This window comes from Pseudopodoces humilis, chromosome 13 (assembly GCF_049639895.1).
Source record: "Pseudopodoces humilis isolate 2021_Gansu_Grassland_sample_001 chromosome 13, ASM4963989v1, whole genome shotgun sequence".
NCBI lineage: Eukaryota > Metazoa > Chordata > Aves > Passeriformes > Paridae > Pseudopodoces > Pseudopodoces humilis.
Genome location: NC_142212.1, coordinates 20,059,930 through 20,077,380, shown reverse-complemented (window position 1 = coordinate 20,077,380; position 17,451 = coordinate 20,059,930). Strand labels below are relative to the sequence as shown.

Below are 17,451 nucleotides of genomic sequence, written 5' to 3'. Positions count from 1 at the left end.
CTAGAGCCTTCCTGCACTTCCCAAAGCTGAGGGCAGCATTTCTCAAGTGCCACCTACATTGTACAGACTGGCAAAAATCTCCTTTCCTCCAGGCCAAGCACAGCCCCGGGATTTATTGCTAATAAGTCAGAGATTTCGCAAACAACAGCATCAAAAAGCACATTAGCTCTAGCTCTGAGTGAGCACATCCCATCTCCAGTGAGGTTTTATGACAGATGATTCAAAGGGGAGAAATTAGGAGGCCTCAGAAGCTTTTATGGCTTTTCTTGCCTCATCTGTATTTGGGAAGCATGGCAGGCGGGCTCGCTGCGTTTGGCTTTCCTCGTGCTCCTCGTGCCATGAATAACGGGCAGGAACAGCCAGGTGCCAATGAGAGCTGCCTGGAGAAACGTGAGAGGGAGAATTTCCCACCTCAGCCAGCACAGGGAGAGGCCCCCAGGCAGAGCAGGAGGCACCAGAGCGCGGGGCCAGGCAGGGACGTGGGGGATTTGGGATTCCAGCAGGACACTGCCTTGCTTTCCTTGATGGCCACCCACGCTCTGGGACTGTGGGATTGCCCTGCTTTAAAATAAAGAAATAAATAAATTGAATTTTGCAAGATAAAAGTTTAAATATTAAACTTCACCTGCCTTTAAAAGAAGGGACTGAGGAGGAAGGTATGGCTGCCTACGGTTTAACAACTTCAGCAGGGATTTTGTGCAGAGTGGAGAAAGGAAAAGGCTCTCAGAGGCCTCCCAGGAAAAGTCTCTCAGGTCTCAGGCCAAAATTCCCCCATCCTACAAATAAACATTTTTAACCCTCTTGTTGGCCATGCTACAAGCTGATAGGGGCTCCTAAAGGTTGAGTACCTGTGCTTTTTATTGCCTGAGGTTTCAGCAGCGCTCCCAGGCAGGATTTTGCAGATGCACAAACTCATTAATCTTGCAGGTTTCAGGGTGCATCTGCAATCTTCTTGCATCCCACATTCCTACCTATTACCTCCAATTTAGATCATCTGCCTTGTTTTCCACCCGGAGCCGTCTGCAGAGGGGATCTGAGCCAGCACAACTCCTTGCTATGGAGACTTGCTCCTCGGTGACGTGAGCGGAGAGTTTCGCATGAAAATCAAAAGAACAATCTCTGAGGAGTCTCTTCTCTGCTCTCAGACTGTCCTGAGAGCATGGCATGGCCTGAAATGAAAAATCACACATCTCCTCTCTACAGCTGGAAAGGTTTAACTAATTAAACCAATTCTTTTGCTGTAACAATATGAAATTAAAGGTTTATTTTTTTTCTTATAAATAATAGAGAGGCAATCTGAGCTAATCTGGTGTGTGAGTGTGGGGAAGGATGTGCTGCAGAGCTGCTCTGGGGCAGATGTTTAATGACTGACTGAATAAACCCTGTGTGTCCCAGCTGGATCTGTCCTGCACATCCCATCATTCTTCACAGGTTTGCTGGGATTTACTGCCCATCCCTTGATGTTTATGTACCTGATAGACAAAGACTTCCCAGAATCCCAGAAGGGTTTGGGTGGGAAGGAGACTTAAATCCCATCCCACCCAGCCATGGCAGGGACACCTCCCACTGCCCCAGGTGCTCCAGCCCCAATGTCCAGCCTGGCCTTGGGCACTGCCAGGGATCCAGGGGCAGCCCCAGCTGCTCTGGGCTCCTGTGCCAGGGCTCTCCACCCTGCCAGGAACAATTCCTGCCCAACATCCCATCGAACTCTGCCCACGAGTGTTTTTGCCCCTGTTTGAGGAGGAGGGGAGCTCTGCTGGGTTCTGTGGTCTCCAGGGTCTGCAGCCACAGGCAGGACCCTCCCTCTCCCCACAGCTCTGGCTGCTGCATTTCCCTCCCAGAGCATCCATTCCTGTGCTCCAGAGGGCTGGAGGCAGCACAGCCCCACAGCTGGAACTGCTCATCCCAAAGAAAAGCTGTGCCGGTCGCACTCCCAGCTCAGGATGCTGCCCTTGGCACGGGAGGAGGGAAGCAGGCTTTGCTCTGGTTTGTAGCAAAGATGGATGGGCTGAAGCTGAACCCCTCAAGCTCCAGGCCCTTCCCATCCAATTGTTGCTCAGTCAGGTGTGCCAGTGGAGAGGGACGTGAGGAGCTTTAAGGTCCCTTCCCACACAAACCTTTCTGGGATTCTATGCTATTTGTGTCTCAGAGTTCCTAATTTACTCACTGCATATTACACATGTTATGTTCAATCTTAAAATATTACTTATCTTGATATTATTTTTAATTAAGTGCAACATTTCTGGATTTTTTTTTTTATGTGGTCCTGACCTTTCCAGAGCACTGAGCTTTGCCAGCAAACCCAATCATTTGCCCATGCTGCACAAAGGCAAAGCTAACTGCAAAATAAAATTGGTGCCATCTATTTATAGCAGCTATAAAATCCCCCCAGGAAGCTGCTAAATCCCCTTCTCTGTGCTCAGATATGAGGGGCCACAGTGTTGCTTTTCCAGTGGGGTTTCATTATCCAATACTGGTGATTGATGCTATTCCTGAGTAATCTTTCAGATAAATGAGCCCTCCCCATCTCATTTCCATAACTATTTTATCACAGTGTGAATTAGTTCCTCACACTTCTGTAGAGTTACCTCTCCAACAGGAACTTCTTTACAGAGCAATAGAAACATCCAGAAAATAAAAAATATCCCAGCAAGTGCTGAATATCTCCCAACAAACCTCAGATCATTCTCTTTTAACAATTAAAATATTGACATTTCATCAACTGCATTCTCAACAGGTGAGAAAATCCAAACCAGGAAACAAAGACCAGGAAAAAGGTAGGGATGTTTTCTAGGAAAAATTGTGGTTATCCAATAAAATCCAATCCAGACGTTAAATCAACTATGTGAAAATCTTCCTTTGTCAATATCTGCAGGAGTTTCCTAAAACATCTCTTCTTTTTGGAAAATAGCTTCAAACTAAATTAAAAAATAGCTTCAGGAACTGGGTTTAGAGGACTTGGAGACAAGAAAAGCCATTTGTTCTGAGGCAATCTGGGTTTGTTTAGATTGGTTCCCTCAATTCTGAGCTGAGGAAGGTGTGAAAATAGACAAAGAGGACAAGATTTGACTGCTCTGGATGAAAGGATCAATTCCAGGCGAGTTTCTGTTTGTGCTCACTATAAACCCATTTTTTCAAGGGTCTCACATAAATCCAGATGTACTCTGGCACTGCATGAAGAATGGAGCTGAGACCAGGCTGGGGATTTGGGGGTGTGGGTGCTCACATTCAGCAACACAGGTCTCACACCTCACCACTGGTATGTGCTTAAGATGCTCTCTTCATCAAAAACCTTATACTTAAAAATAAAATAAAATATGCTAAGCCCTTTACTAAGGAGAGAATGTGAGATCAGAGCAAAAACCAGGTGTGGAAAACTACAACCATAATTCAACTGCTCAGATATTTCGATATTTTCACCTTAAAAGTCTTTCTTACAAAAAAGCTGCCACATCCACAAGTTGACCAATGCCATCTATATATATAAAAAATTGTCCTTCAGAATTATTTTAATCATGACAAACATTGCCAAAGCAGGTGTTAAAGCAGTTCCTAATGGTAGCATTAAGGAGAGTGCAGAGAGAAGAGCATTGAGGTGCAGCACTGGCAAGGGCTGAATGGGCAGGGAATTCTCTGTTTGGGGGCTTCCAGGCAGGGTCAGGTTTCCCCTGTGCCACCCCCTGCTCTCTGCAATTCCAGCTCCTGACCCTGAGGGGTGCCTGGGGCTGGGGCACAGCTGGGCACAGCTGGGCACAGGAGGATCCCAGCAGGAGCTCTGGACCAGGAGCACCCAGCATCCACAATCCAGGATTTCAGGTGGCTTTGAGTGTTTGATGATGGCCCTGAAGGGTAATGGCAGCTTGTGGCTGCTCCCACATCAGCAGCAATCCCTCCATTCATTCCAGCCCCACCACCCTCCCTTCCCAAAGCTCTGTGCCAGGAATGTCCAGTCTGGGATGGGGAAGAGCCAGCTCCCAGCTGAGGGCATCCCCAAGCTCCAGGTCAGCACATCCCAGCAGAAAGTGAGGATTGGGATGCTCAGTTCCAGGTCAGCACATCCCAGCAGAAAGCGAGGATTGGGATGCTCAGTTCCAGGTCAGCACATCCCAGCAGAAAGTGAGGATTGGGATGCTCAGTTCCAGGTCAGCACATCCCAGCAGAAAGTGAGGATTGGGATGCTCGGCTCCAGTCGATCCGGCGTTCCCGGCCTCGTTGCCATGACAGCAGAGCACCGGGGCTGCCTCCTCTGCTCTCGCTCCTCTCTGGAAGCGCAGCTCTCCTCCAGCAGGGATGCTGCCAGGGACAGGGACTGACCCCAGGCTGCTCCTGCTCCCACCACCAGCGCTTTGGGAATTTTTACTGCTCCTATAGAAGGTGGGCATAAAGCAGAGCGGTGCCTGGGATGGAGAAAGCAGGGAATGCAGCCACAGAACCGGCAGATTCCCATCGAGATGAGTCCTGCAGTTTATCGTTCCTGCAATAAAATCACAGAACTCTGTGGCACCACTCCTGGAGTTCAGGGGGACACGGAGCTCCTCCAGACTCCTCTGCTGGCAAACAAGGCTGCTCATTCATGATGGAATCATTTGCATTTCTGCCAAGCTGATGCCAAAATGTCCTTGTAATTTAAAACAAGAACCCTTGCTGATATTTGTATAAACTGGGAATTGTCACCTCTTCTAAATCAAGATTTTTGTTGAAAACAAACACATTTTCCTTCATATCCTGGGACCTCGTTCCTCACATTCTGCGCTTGTTCCTCAGCCTTGGGATGAGCTGAGTTTCCACTGAGACACCTTTCAAGCCTTTGTTCCCACATGTTCTTAGACTTCCCTTCAAATTTTCTGTTTCTATAGAAAATATTTATGCTTGCACACAGCCTGGCATTGTCTGTCGTGCAGGTGGAGCTCAGCCTTCCCAGCTGCCTGGGGTTTGTCCCCTGCAGATCCCTGAGCAAGGACACCTCTGGATGTGGAAAGGGGGAGAAGGACCCAGCAGCTTTCATCCTCTTCCACTTCTCCTTGAAGGATTTCCTTTCCTTCTGAATGTTCTCTCTGAAACTGTGCCAAAACCAACAGCATTCCTCAAATTCAATTTGTTATTTCTTGAACAACAGAAGAAAGCATAATATTCTTGGGTATATAATATGCAAAACATGCTTGGCTTCATTATTTGAAAAACTCAAGACAGCTCTGCCTATGGAGATTAGGGAGAGCAGAAATAACATTCCCTATGCAGAAATAAAGCTGTTTGTCTTGGCAACATCCACAAACGCTGTCCCAGTGTTTCCCTGTCTCTGTCCATGGCTGGACACAGCACATCCCTTCAGCAGCCACGTGGGATGTGGATGTGAGAAGCATCTCAGAGCCCTGGGAAGCTGCCCAAATTTCACCTTGCTCCCTGTTCCCCATCCCCTGGGGGCTGTGGCAGCTCTCTCCTGGAGCCTGGATGATCCCATCTGCCCATTCCTTAAAAAGCTGCTGTGGTGTCCCTGCCTGTGGCAGGGGTGAATGGTTCTCTGAGGTCCCCCCAACCCAGCCCGTGCCAGGATTCCGAGGCACAGTGCCCATCAATCCCAGGGATCAGGACAGGAGGGGAATGCTCCATCCCACAGCTCTGGGGCTGACTCAGGGCTGTGCAGGAGGAAGCCAGGAGCACCAACAGAAGTGCTGCTGATTCAGCACCCAGTTTTCCTCTGCTTTTAGGGCTTGGGTGGCAGCTCCAGGCTCCCTTCCCAGCCCCTCAGCAGAACCTCTGTCCTTGCATGGATGCACAAGAAATCCCTCTCTCAAACCCAGGCCAACCCTTGCTCTTGGAGCCGTCACCACCACGATGCAGCAAACCAAGCAGCAGCACTCCACAGGCTGCTGGACTCCTCTCAGCCCTCACACTCAGCCAAGAACTCCCACAGAAATGCTTTTATATCTCAAGACTACTTGAGAGGAACCTAAGTACTGCACTTTCACTGCCAAATTTAATTTCTTCGTGGAGCTCTCAGCTCACTTAAAAGCTTGCCAGCCTCTCTGAGGCTGAGAGCTCCTCAGGGCACGGCCAGCCCTGGAAGGAGCCCTGTGCTCCCTGCCCTGCTGCTCTGCCCTCTTCTCCTTCCGCAGCCAGAGAGCAATTCAGCATCTCGAGGACATCTGAAGTGGTGGCTGCAGTCACCCTCCTGCAAGGGCAGCTCACAGGGACCCTCTGCAATCCCAGGATCCTGAGGTTGGAAAATCCCTCCCAGCCCATCCAGCTGGGCTCCCAGCTGTGCCCAATCCCACCCTGTCCCCAGCCCAGAGCCCTCAGTGCCACCTCCAGCCCTTCCCTGGGCACTCCAGGGATGGACACTCAAACCTCCCTGGGCAGTTCCAAGGCCTGAGCTCCCTTTCCATGGGGAAATTCCTGCTGCTGTCCACCCTGAGCCACTCTGGTACATTTTGAGGCCATTTCCTCTCCAGCTGTCTCTCATTTCCCAGAACAGGACTCCCCCCGGGCTGCCCCTCCTGTCAGGGAGCTGCAGAGCCCCAAGGGCCCCCAAGCCCCTTTTTCTCCAGGCTGAGCCCCTTTCCCAGCTCCTCGCTGCTCCTCACGTGGGTGGCTGTGCAGAGCCTTCCCCAGCAGCACGTTTGGCACACGTGAAGGAGACGGGGCAGATCCTCCTGGGTGGATTTTCACGGTTTGTCGTGATAAAAATCCTCCAAAGAACAGAGAGCGAGGACTGAAACAGAGATGGTGCAGTACCCAGAGTAAATTGGAGAAACAAAATTAGAAACAATCTGTGTTTCAAAAATGTGGTCAACAGAATGCATCACCATGACAATTCTTGCTAGAAGCAACAAGAGAGGCTTCCTGGCACTGCTGAAGGAGGGCTGGTTCAGGAGTGAAGATTCATCAAAATGCAATTTACAGCACCAGAAAAATGTATCTGTAGTGGCATTTCATTGACTTTTATTCTTAAAATGTGAGAAGTAGACTGAAGAAGCATTACCTTACACTGAATTCTGTGAAGATCCTGATCCTGACAGAAAATCAGAGACATCTTTAGCATGTTTCTTAGTGGTTGCATTCCAGACAAAGCTAAAATAAGGATCAAAGATTTATATCACAGATATAAAATAAAATCAAACGAGAATCTCAGATTAAGGCACACACGAGGTGGGCTTTAAATTATAAATATGGTTCTAAAAGGAAACATAAAGAAAGGATTAAAATACCCACACAGTGAAAAATAATTCCTTTTAAAGGTGCCACCATGTCCCAGCTACGAGAGGAACACAGCTTGCTGCAGTTTTAACCATGGCTCTCTCCAAACATCCCATTCAGGGCCCTGGACGTTCCTCCCCCCCAGCTGCCCTCCCTGGCACGGTGGGTGAGGATTCACAGCCACAAAAATGGATTGTTTTAATTTGGGGCAGCTGAGAGACGACGTCAGCGCTCTCCTGATAGATGAGATCACACAAATGCCTTCGCTCCATCGTCGTGGGGAGAGGGATTGGCTGGAAAAAGGGAGGAAAAAGGGAGCAAATCTACCTGGAGAGAAAGGCAAGGAGTCCAGAGCAGCTGTGGATCCCTGGAAGTGGCCAGGGCAGGGCTGGGAGCAGCCTGGGGCAGCAGAAGGCATCCCTGCCCATGGCAGGGATGGCACTGAATGAAATTCAAGATCTGAACTATTCTGGGAGTCCGTGATCATAAAAAACCCCAAGGAAACACAGCAGTGTTTGGATGACAAATGAAATAAAGAGCAGCTAAGGCTGGGGGTGGTGGTGGGATGGAAATCACATCTCCACCTCTGGAGCTTCACCCAGCAGCTCTCCCTCAGGGGTTACTATTTACTACATTTTAGGGAGTGCAGGCACTGAGGATAAATTTCCTCTCTTAAGCCCATAAATCTCTGCAGGTCTGACTGAACGCTCAGCATGGTATATGTGTGTGGCTGGGCTGACCTTGAGCTGGGGAAAAGTTTGTTAAAAAACTTCTCCTTTTGGAAAAAAACCCCATTGCAGGCTGCCAAATCCTGCACAGCTGTCCATCAATTGCCACAAGTTGTCTTAATTTTTTAGTGCTTAAGTAACATTTCTTTCTTATCAAAATTCTTCATGTCAGATATTTCATTTTGAATGTTATGCTATGTTAAAAAATAGTAAATCACTTAGCAACTAAAATGAAATATCTAATGTAAGGTCAAATTGGCTACTTTGTTGATTCTGGGATGAAATAACAATTTTTTATCATTTTTGGTTTTAGCAAAGCTTCTTTTCTTTTCCTTTTCCCCCAGGCACTTTTGAATTGCCAGGGAATAAAATAAATATATTACCCCCAGGTAGGTACTGTATAAGTAATATACGGTAGAGTTATAATAGAACACTGAAAAACTCCATTACATTCCTGTTCCTTTGTCAGAGGCAGGACTGGTTGGAGCAGCACTTGTATATCTCAGTGATATCTAATTCCCAGGGAAAACCTTCCAGCACCGAGAGCACAGCCAGCTGCAGGCAAACAGGGTCATCAAACACTGTCAGCAAACGGATTATTCACAGAACCAAAAAGGAAAAAAAGAAACAGGAGAAGAGACAATGTCTATAATATTCATAATTCAAAATAAAATGATTTTTCCCTAATGGCAGCACAGCTCCTGGAGCGTGCAGCATGGAAATGGGGGTCAGACCCCTCTGGCACTGCTGAGGAGCTCAGGAGGGATCTCCCACCTTGAGGTTTTAGGGGAAATCCCCCCGTGGCAGCAGCCTGGCCAAGTTCCCAGCTCTTCCCACTCTGGAACTCGGTATTGCACCTGTATCCCATGGAAAACTTGTCCTGTGAGAGGGACACACTCCATGGAGTCACTGGGGCTGGAAAATCCTCCAGCACACCCAGTCCAACGTGTGCAACCAGGGCTTTGGCACTAATTACCCAATTATGACATATTGTACATTCCTACAATATCTTTACTATCAAATTACCCAAACCTGCGTACTTAATCCTCCTGTGCCTGCAGCTCCTGCTGACCTGAAGGGAGTGAGGCTTTCCAGCCCCACAGGAGGTGCAAATTCTCTGTCTCAAAAACCACTTCTCTGGAGCACAGGAAGGAAAAACCAGTTGTTCCTTACAAGGCCTGTAAGGACAGGAATAACTGTGAGGAGCTGGGAGGGAAGAAAAGCAAAGCCAGGCTTGTGAAATCACCTCCAGAGCTGAGCTCCTCCAGCTCCCCAGGGCTGCTGACCTGCAGGGATGGGGCTGGGACCCAGATCACCTCTGCTGGATTTAAATCAGTTGTGTTGGACCCAAATGAGCTCTACGGGACCCAAATCAGCTCTGATGGGCCCAGTTCATCTCTGCTGGACCCAAATCAGCTGTGCTGGATTTAAATCAGTTGTGTTGGACCCAAATCAGCTCTGATGGGCCCAGCTCAGCCCTGATGGGCCCAGCTCAGCCCTGCTGGGCCCAGCTCAGCTCTGATGGACCCAGCTCAGCTCTGATGGGCCCCAATCAACTGTGCTGGGCCTAGCTCAGCCCTGCTGGGCCCAGCTCAGCCCTGATGGGCCCAGCTCAGCCCTGCTGGGCCCAGCTCAGCTCTGATGGACCCAGCTCAGCTCTGATGGGCCCCAATCAACTGTGCTGGGCCTAGCTCAGCCCTGCTGGGCCCAGCTCAGCTCTGATGGACCCAGCTCAGCTCTGATGGGCCCAGTTCAGCTCTGATGGGCCCAGTTCAGCTCTGATGGGCCCAGCTCAGCTCTGATGGGCCCAGTTCAGCTCTGATGGGCCCCAATCAACTGTGCTGGGCCCAGCTCAGCTCTGTTGGGCCCAGCTCAGCTCTGTTGGGCCCAGTTCAGCTCTGTTGGGCCCAGTTCAGCTCTGTTGGGCCCAGCTCAGCTCTGTTGGGCCCAGTTCAGCTCTGTTGGGCCCAGTTCAGCTCTGTTGGGCCCAGTTCAGCTCTGATGGACCCAGTTCAGCCCTCTGGGCCCAGCTCAGCCCTGCTGGGTGGTTTCCATGTGGAGCTGGGGTGACCATTGACAGACACCACCCTCTCCTCTCCCCGCAGTGCCTGGCACAGACAGGGCCACGTTCAGGAAAATGCAGTGTTGAAGATTTCCTGGCACAGGGCTCTGCCAGTGACGTCAGCCTTTCCCCCAGTGCTCCCAGTTGTCACCGTGGGCTGGGCTGCCCAACACCTCCCTCGAGGGGAGCCTGGCCCCCGTGACTCACGCTGTCACCACTGAGGTGACAAAGTGCTGCATTTCCCCGCTGCATCACTCGGAGAGGGGGCACAGCTCCGGCCCCCCGCTCTATTTATGGGTGCAGGCAGAGAAAAACATGCTCCTGCCACATTTTAAAATAAAATGTATGTGAGTTTGGTGAAAAACACCAGATGACTGCACACAAGGATGAGGGGATATTAATGCAGACAGTGACACCTCCAGTTTTTGTGCTGCCTGCAGAAGGCACTGGCAGAGCTGCCAGCCTGGCCTTTGGGCACCTCGTTCCTGCCCTGGCTTCAGCTGGAACGCACTGGAAACACCAGGAGCACCAAAAAAAACACAGGCAGGCCAAATTCTGGTCCAGCTTTGAAGCCAATCTGGCAAAGAGCACTGGGAGAAAACAGGAACACCAGAAAATCTCGAAATATTTTCATTTTTTAGGAATTTATAAATCTATGAAAGGCTCATTGATGCATCTGAACCAGCTTTGGCTTTCTAGTATTTATTTAAAGTAGTAACTCTTGCGAGGATTTCACAGGATGTTCAGCTCTTCAAGTGAAGCTGTACAGCAGCAATTATAAAATGCAAAGGGCAACACTGCTCAAATGAGAGACCTCAGCCACAGAGAGGTTTTAGCTTCTCTAAACCTCATTTGTAAGCAGGGATAAAATGGAAGAGTAAATGGAGGAACCTGATAGCTTCATGTCAGGAAAGACATGAACCGTGACACAGCAGTGTCAGCCAAAGGAAAATGAGCTGTTAAAGCACCTGGAGTGGAACAACACACGGTTTCTGAAGTGGCAGATTAAAAAAAAACCTGATAATGGGTCACGAGTGATGAAATTTATGCCTTGTTCCTGCCGTGCACTGGGACTTCCACCTTCAAATCTGCAGTCAGAACAGATTAGATTGCCTCCAAATGAAAGTGTCAAGGTAAAACCCAGCAAGTGTAGTTCAACAGCTCTGTAAAAACATTGGCAGCGAGGGAAACAAGAAAACAAACCTCATTCTGCTTTTCTGTGCAGCCCCTGCACCTGGAGAACAAGACTTTAACAGAGGCAGCAGAAATGTGATAAAAACCCGGGGCCTCTAGCAGCGGGGTGGAAGGAGGCCTTAAGTGCCTGTCGAAAGACGTTAAATAAGATTTTTTGGAACTAAACCATGATTCAGCTTTCCTAATATCACATAAAACTAAAAATTGGAAAAAAGGTGAGGTTTTTTTTATTGACCTTCAGGAGGGAAAAAACCTCTGGATGGCTGGTGGCTGCAGAGAACAGGCAGTTCCAGCTCGGCTGATTACTGAGCAAACCACTCTCCCAACCATTTCTTTCCCTCCTGCTTCAAGCGATGCCTCAGCACAATTTAACAGTTTCCAATTCACCAACTAAAATAACTCAAAGGTCTTTATTTTTCTAGGGTGAGAAGGGCAAGTGAGAGCCCAGAAGCATTTCTGCTGGTAGGGCTCCACACGCTCTGTCTGGCACAGGACGTGTCTCGGCACAGCCGGGGCGCCCACGGTGGCATTTCCACACTGCTGGGCTGCAGGTGGGAGGCTGCACTGCCTGCAGATATCCCCAGTGACACACTGTGGGGAGGAGAAAAACTCCTTTTCCTCCTGACCCTGAATGAGTTCTGGCAAAAAGCAGCCAGGCTTGGGTTAATTATTTCCCCGAGCTCGGAGGAAGCGGCGGATGGATCGCACCGTGCCTGACCCCGCAGCGGCCTCCTCTTCCCTCAAAGTTTAACGCAGCTTTTTGGAACTCTTATCAACTGAAACAAGAGATCTTCCTCGGATCATAAACTCTGAGGGGAATCAGTAAATCCTGCTATTTTATTGTGCTGACCTTTAGACCACCATCTGTCTTTTGGCTCTTCAGTTTATATATGAGAAAATGCCATGAGGTACTGGTGCATCCGAGCTGCTCCTTCCACCACCACACACAGACCCTAAACCCTTCAGCACTGAGCTCGAAGTTACATTTTTATTGACTGACTGCTTGAAGCAATGGATAAGAAGGAAAAAACCCTGCTCGTTTATAACTACTTTTAGTTAATGCCAGTGAGCAGGATTTTTTATTTGCTTACATCATCTACTGCTCAAGTCCTATTTTCTCTGTTAAGTCTATGTTTTGAAAAGTCCTTGGCATTTTAATTGGCTCAATATTTCAATTCTCTGTCAAAAAAGAGACTTGCTGAAAAAGCACCACCTGATTTCTCTGTGGATTCCTCTTTCTCAGAGCCCCCCAAATGCTGCTCCCCCTGGGCAGAAGTTTGCAGTGCACTGGCTGCAGTTCTCACCTGAACCTCTCCCTCTGGAACAGTCTGGCAAATCCAAAATCATCTCCACAGCACCAAACAGGAGCCCTCTGCCTGCACCTGGCTCCCAATGAGGGATTCCAGACCCAGCTTTGCATTTCTTCTCCTCCACCAAAGAAAGAGCCAGGGAAAGAAAAGGCTACAAGTGGCTGGAGCTCCACAGAGCTGGGAGGGAAGATTTCTTGTGGGAGCTGCAGCTAAAAACATTACCTTTGGTTCCCAGTTCCTCCTTTCCTGCTGTCCATCTTTGCACAGCTCCAGTCTGGGTATTGGGACTGTTCTCCCTTGGAACAGGGCTCTGGAGAGCAGGGAGGAGACACCACAGGAGCTTCAGGTTGGAAAAGCCCTCAGAGACACCGAGCCCAGCCCTGCCCAGCACTGTCCCCAGGTGCCACATCCACAGGGTCCTCAGACCCCTCCAGGGACGGGGACTCAGCCTGCCCTGCTGCAGGAGGGACCCACAAGGATGGAGTCCAACCCCTGCCCTGCACAGAGCCACCCCAAAACCCCAGCCCGTGTCTGAAGGTGCTGCACTCAATGTAAACATCACGCGCAGTGAGGAGCTGCCTCACACCAGGGAAATGCTGCTGAGAGACAATTATTTCCATTTAATTTAGTGGAAGTAATGACAACCTTTTTATTTTTTTTCCTCAGCACTGCCCAGAGCTGCCTCCAGACATCATTACCTGAGGCTTGGGATGAAGCCAACAACCCACCCCAAAAAAAGCAGCACCCTGCAAGCAACTCTCCTGTTCTCAGCTCCCAAGGATTTAGACAGATTCCAAATTTCTGCTGCCCTTCAGCCATTTTGCATTATGCAACCCCCAGTGTGCATTTTTATTTTCTCCCAGTATCCTGTGCAGGTTGGAACTATTAGGATCTGCCAAAGCTTACCCATTTTCAGATGTCTCAGGAGAAAATGAGGAAGGCCAGAGGGTTTTTTTTTATACCAGCAAATAACAGTTTGCTTGCTTCAGTAAGTTAGAGGTTAATGGCTCTGCATGAGAAAACAAGGATCATGGCCAGTTCTGAGCAAGATTCAGTTTCCAGTTGCTTGAAAACTGAAAAGAAGGTCAGCACACCCAGCCAGGTTCCTCTGTGCTTTTGTTTTATTCAGCTTTGCAAATCAGAGCTCTCTTCATTGCCTCAGTCTCTGGTGTGAGAGCAGAAAAAAATGAAGTTGCAAGGCTGAACTGTTGTGTTATTATGTTCCCCATCTTATTATCTAAATTGCTGTGCCACAAGCGGATCCAGCCCAGAAGCCTCTCTTGATCTATAGCTTGGGGACCAGGACTGCTGGGTTTTTCAAGCCCTGGTGTGTGTACACGGGGCTGGAAGCATTTGGAAATCTGTTTACAAGCTGTCCAGCTGTAATTGAGAAGGATTTTTCTTGTGCCTTCGAGGTCACACACATCCAAAGGTGAAACTTGCTGCAGCAGCTGTTTTAAAAGGATCAGAGAGGGAGAACAATTATTTGTGGCCTGGGGATCAGGAAAGGGGAACCCCCTGGGAACTCTAAAGAACTAAGGAATAATGTAGATGATGCACTGAGAACAAAGTGAGTCAGGAGAGGAGAACCTGGGAAGAAAGTTAATGAAATTGGAAGAGATTGCCTATTGACAGAATTTCTGAATCTCCACAACTTCCCTTCCTCTCCTTTGCCTTCCCTCACCTATGGGTCCCAGCTGGGAGTGGGGTCAGGGCCCTGCCACCCCCTGCTCTGTGACCCACCAGTGCCAGTGGAGGGTAGAAATTTTGGATTCTGGTTCTGGATTCTTCATGGAATTCCTGTGCAGGAATCTCAGGCAGAGCATTTAAAGCCTTCAGTGAGCGTTTCCTCCCCAGAGCTGTGCAGCCATGGGGGCAGAGAGGTCAGGGACAAAGCGGGGGGCAATTAACAGGAGATCATTCCATAAGTGCATCAGTAATAAAGGGAAACTGAAAAAGGAGCGGGAAAGCCATTAACCAAGGAAGTTGAGTGTTTAATAAGCTTTCCTTGCCTCAATCTTCATGAAAAGGCTAACTGAGAGCAGATGGTCGGCACAATAATGCTGGAACAAAGAGGGAAGTTTATAATCTCCCACAAAGGCAGCGGGGAGAGTGCCTGGCTAATTTAGATGTTTGCAAATTGGTTATGCTGATGAACTTTATCTTTGCATGCTTAAAGGACTGTCTGAATCAATATCAGAGTTTAACTGTTCTTGGGGAAGGCTGGAGAGGGAGAGACAGGCAAAGAGGAAGCACATCTTTAGAATCATAAATGGATGGGCTTGGAAGGTCCTTAAAGCCCCCCCAGTGCCCCCCAGCCATGGCAGGGACACCTCCCACTGTCCCAGTGTCCAGCCCCAATGTCCAGCCTGGCCTTGGGCACTGCCAGGGATCCCCAGCTGCTCTGGGCACCTGTGCCAGGGCCTGCCCACCCTCCCAGGAACAATCCCTTCCTAATCTCGAATCCAAACCTCCTTCTGTCCCTTTGAAGCCATTCCCCCTTGTGCTGGCACTCCATGCCCTTGTCAGCAGTCTCTCTCCAGAAGAATGAAAGGATATTGCTTTACATCCCAGCTCACAGGGCATGCATTCCCAGAAAAATTAACTTTCTAAAAAAGACAAGACACCTGAGGTGTGGGCAGCAGCAAACAGCATTGCTGGGCTGCACCATCCCAGCTGCAGTTCCTCCCATGGGACACTAAAGATTCAGAGCTTGGCTTCAGCCTTCTGTACCACCCTGGCCTGTGATGACAGAGCTGCTGGGAGACCATTCCTTTCCAGAAACAGCTCTGCTGAAAATGAAGAGATGAATCAAGCTGCTGAGAGACCTGCCTTGAACTGAGCATTATTAATTTCTTCATTAACGACCTGCATGACAGAGGAGGGCTGTGCTGGTTAAATTGGCTGCTGGCACTGCGCAGGGAGGGACTGCCAGCACACGAGAGCACGGGATTAAAATCCAATAAAGGTCTTGGCATTGCAGAAATCACCTTTAAAGAACACCTGTTACTCAAGAGAGACAAAGCAGACCCCACACCTGGGCAGAAATAATTAGTGGTGTCATTCCAGGGTGGGAAGGGAGCTGAGGATGAGAGGCCATCGCTCTGGGACAGCAAAAGGAACTGTGACCATCAAAGTGTGGGAAATTATCCTTCTGCTGGCTTCAGCCCCACCAAGTCCTAACTGCAGAAATGTAACTGCTTTATACACTCTGTGCTACTGAGGCTGTGAGCAAAGTGAAGGGAATCACAGGAGGACAAGGAAGGAGATCAGAGGTCTGGAAAACATCCCCAGTGGATGAAGCCAAGCTGGGGAATCGAGCCTTAGACCAGACAGAGACTGAGGAGAGAGCTTAGAAACTGAAAACACAACCCAGGTAACAGTGGAGACAAAACACTGAACTGTTTCCCCCCTCAGGCATGGCCTGAGGGAGGATGATGAAGGACAAGTCCCAGGGAGCCCTGGGCAGAGCTGTGAGTGACCAGCACTGCTCCGGACACAGGGACCCTCCAGCACTGCCCCTCTGCCCAGCCAGGAGCTGCCACTGACCCCTCAAACCATCTACCAACAACATCTTGGAACGTGACATGAAAAATTCAGGAAGGTCAATTAAACTGTTCATGGATATTTAATAATAGGGAAGATAAGAAAAATAACCAAATAAATGACTTGTTCTGAATTATCCCTCCATTTTACCTGCAGTTCATTACTGACTCAGATTAATGAACATTGAAAAGATATTACTCTCGTCTGAATACTCAGACTTTGCTACCTGATTGCAATTTTTGAAATGAAAAATGCAGTATATCAATTCTGGATGAATTTTTTAATGGAGTCAAATGCCAAATGCCCTCCAGCAGCAGAGCTATCATTTAAAGTGATCACGTTGCTCTCTCTGTGAAGTTCCCAGACTGCCCAAGTTTCCTGCTGAAACACCAAACAATGGTTAACACAGGAATTACCTGGGGAATTGGGGCTGGAGCAGGGAATGCCTGCCTCGCTCCAAACAGCTCAGCACACCTCAGCTGGGGCTGTTATAAATAGTGAGAGCTGTGAAAAGACCCAACCCTCCCCTCAGGGCTTTGTGGACTTATTTTATTCATTTTCACCTTCAGCAAAGGAGTGTTTGCCAGGGAAAATGCTTTTGTACTTAGCAAAAAATAAAACCTGTGAATCCCCAGGGAAGCTGTGAGGGAAAGGTCAGCAAGTGGCTTCTCCAGACATTTATTTCATCCTTGTAGGACCTGGACTCTTTCATGTGATCACTCAGCTCTGGACTTTAATAGACAGGACTTGGTGAAGGTGAGAATCTGGTGTTTCTCCAGGAGGAGCAGAGGCGAGGTGGCAAACAGCACCGTGCTCAGTGCCAGCTGATTTCCTTGCCCAGCTCCTGCTAAATGAGACTTATTCCAGCTGCTCAGCTTGGGAAATGGAGCAAGACAGAACCAGGGGATGAGCCCTGGGGACCCCTGTCAGGCCAGCCCAGGAGGGACAGCCCCCACACAGGGGCTCAGGATGGACATCAGCAGGAATTGCTCCATGGAAAGGTGCTCAGGGGTTGGAAAGGGCTGCCCAAGGAGGTTTGGAGAGCCCATCCCTGGAGGGATGGATGTTCCTGCTCACCCTTTCTCCCTCTCCCAGGCCGGAGCGTGGTGTCACAGCTGGGAACCACATCCCCCACATCCCTCCAGGTGCATCCATCCCAGGATCTCACTGCTTTCCTTCCCCAGAAACCAGCAGAACCTTCTGGCATTCCGCTCTCAGCCCCCTTCATCAGACAGAACACACCGAGTTCATTTCACCTGTGACAGAATTACTTCTGTTAGCAAGAGATGGTCTCCTATCACCCCGAAATCACCTGGTGCTCTCACCCACTCTCTTTCTTCTGTGCTGAGGTGTTCCTGCCCAGCTCCCCAGTCCATTCCTCTCCATCACTCCTTGCATGGAACCGAGTCCAAACCAC

At 49.3% G+C, this 17,451-nt stretch overlaps 1 long non-coding RNA gene across 1 annotated transcript; it reads right to left on the bottom strand.

Annotated features, from left to right (window-relative positions):
* Positions 1–2,280: 2,280 nt before the first annotated feature.
* On the bottom strand, positions 2,281–9,209 carry LOC148183249 (uncharacterized). The gene is made up of 4 exons (XR_015773668.1): positions 9,169–9,209; positions 8,963–9,100; positions 6,980–7,068; positions 2,281–5,060 (listed from the first exon to the last, which is right to left on the bottom strand). It is a non-coding gene; the product is annotated as an uncharacterized LOC148183249 (long non-coding RNA).
* Between the last annotated feature and the right edge of the window lie 8,242 nt (positions 9,210–17,451).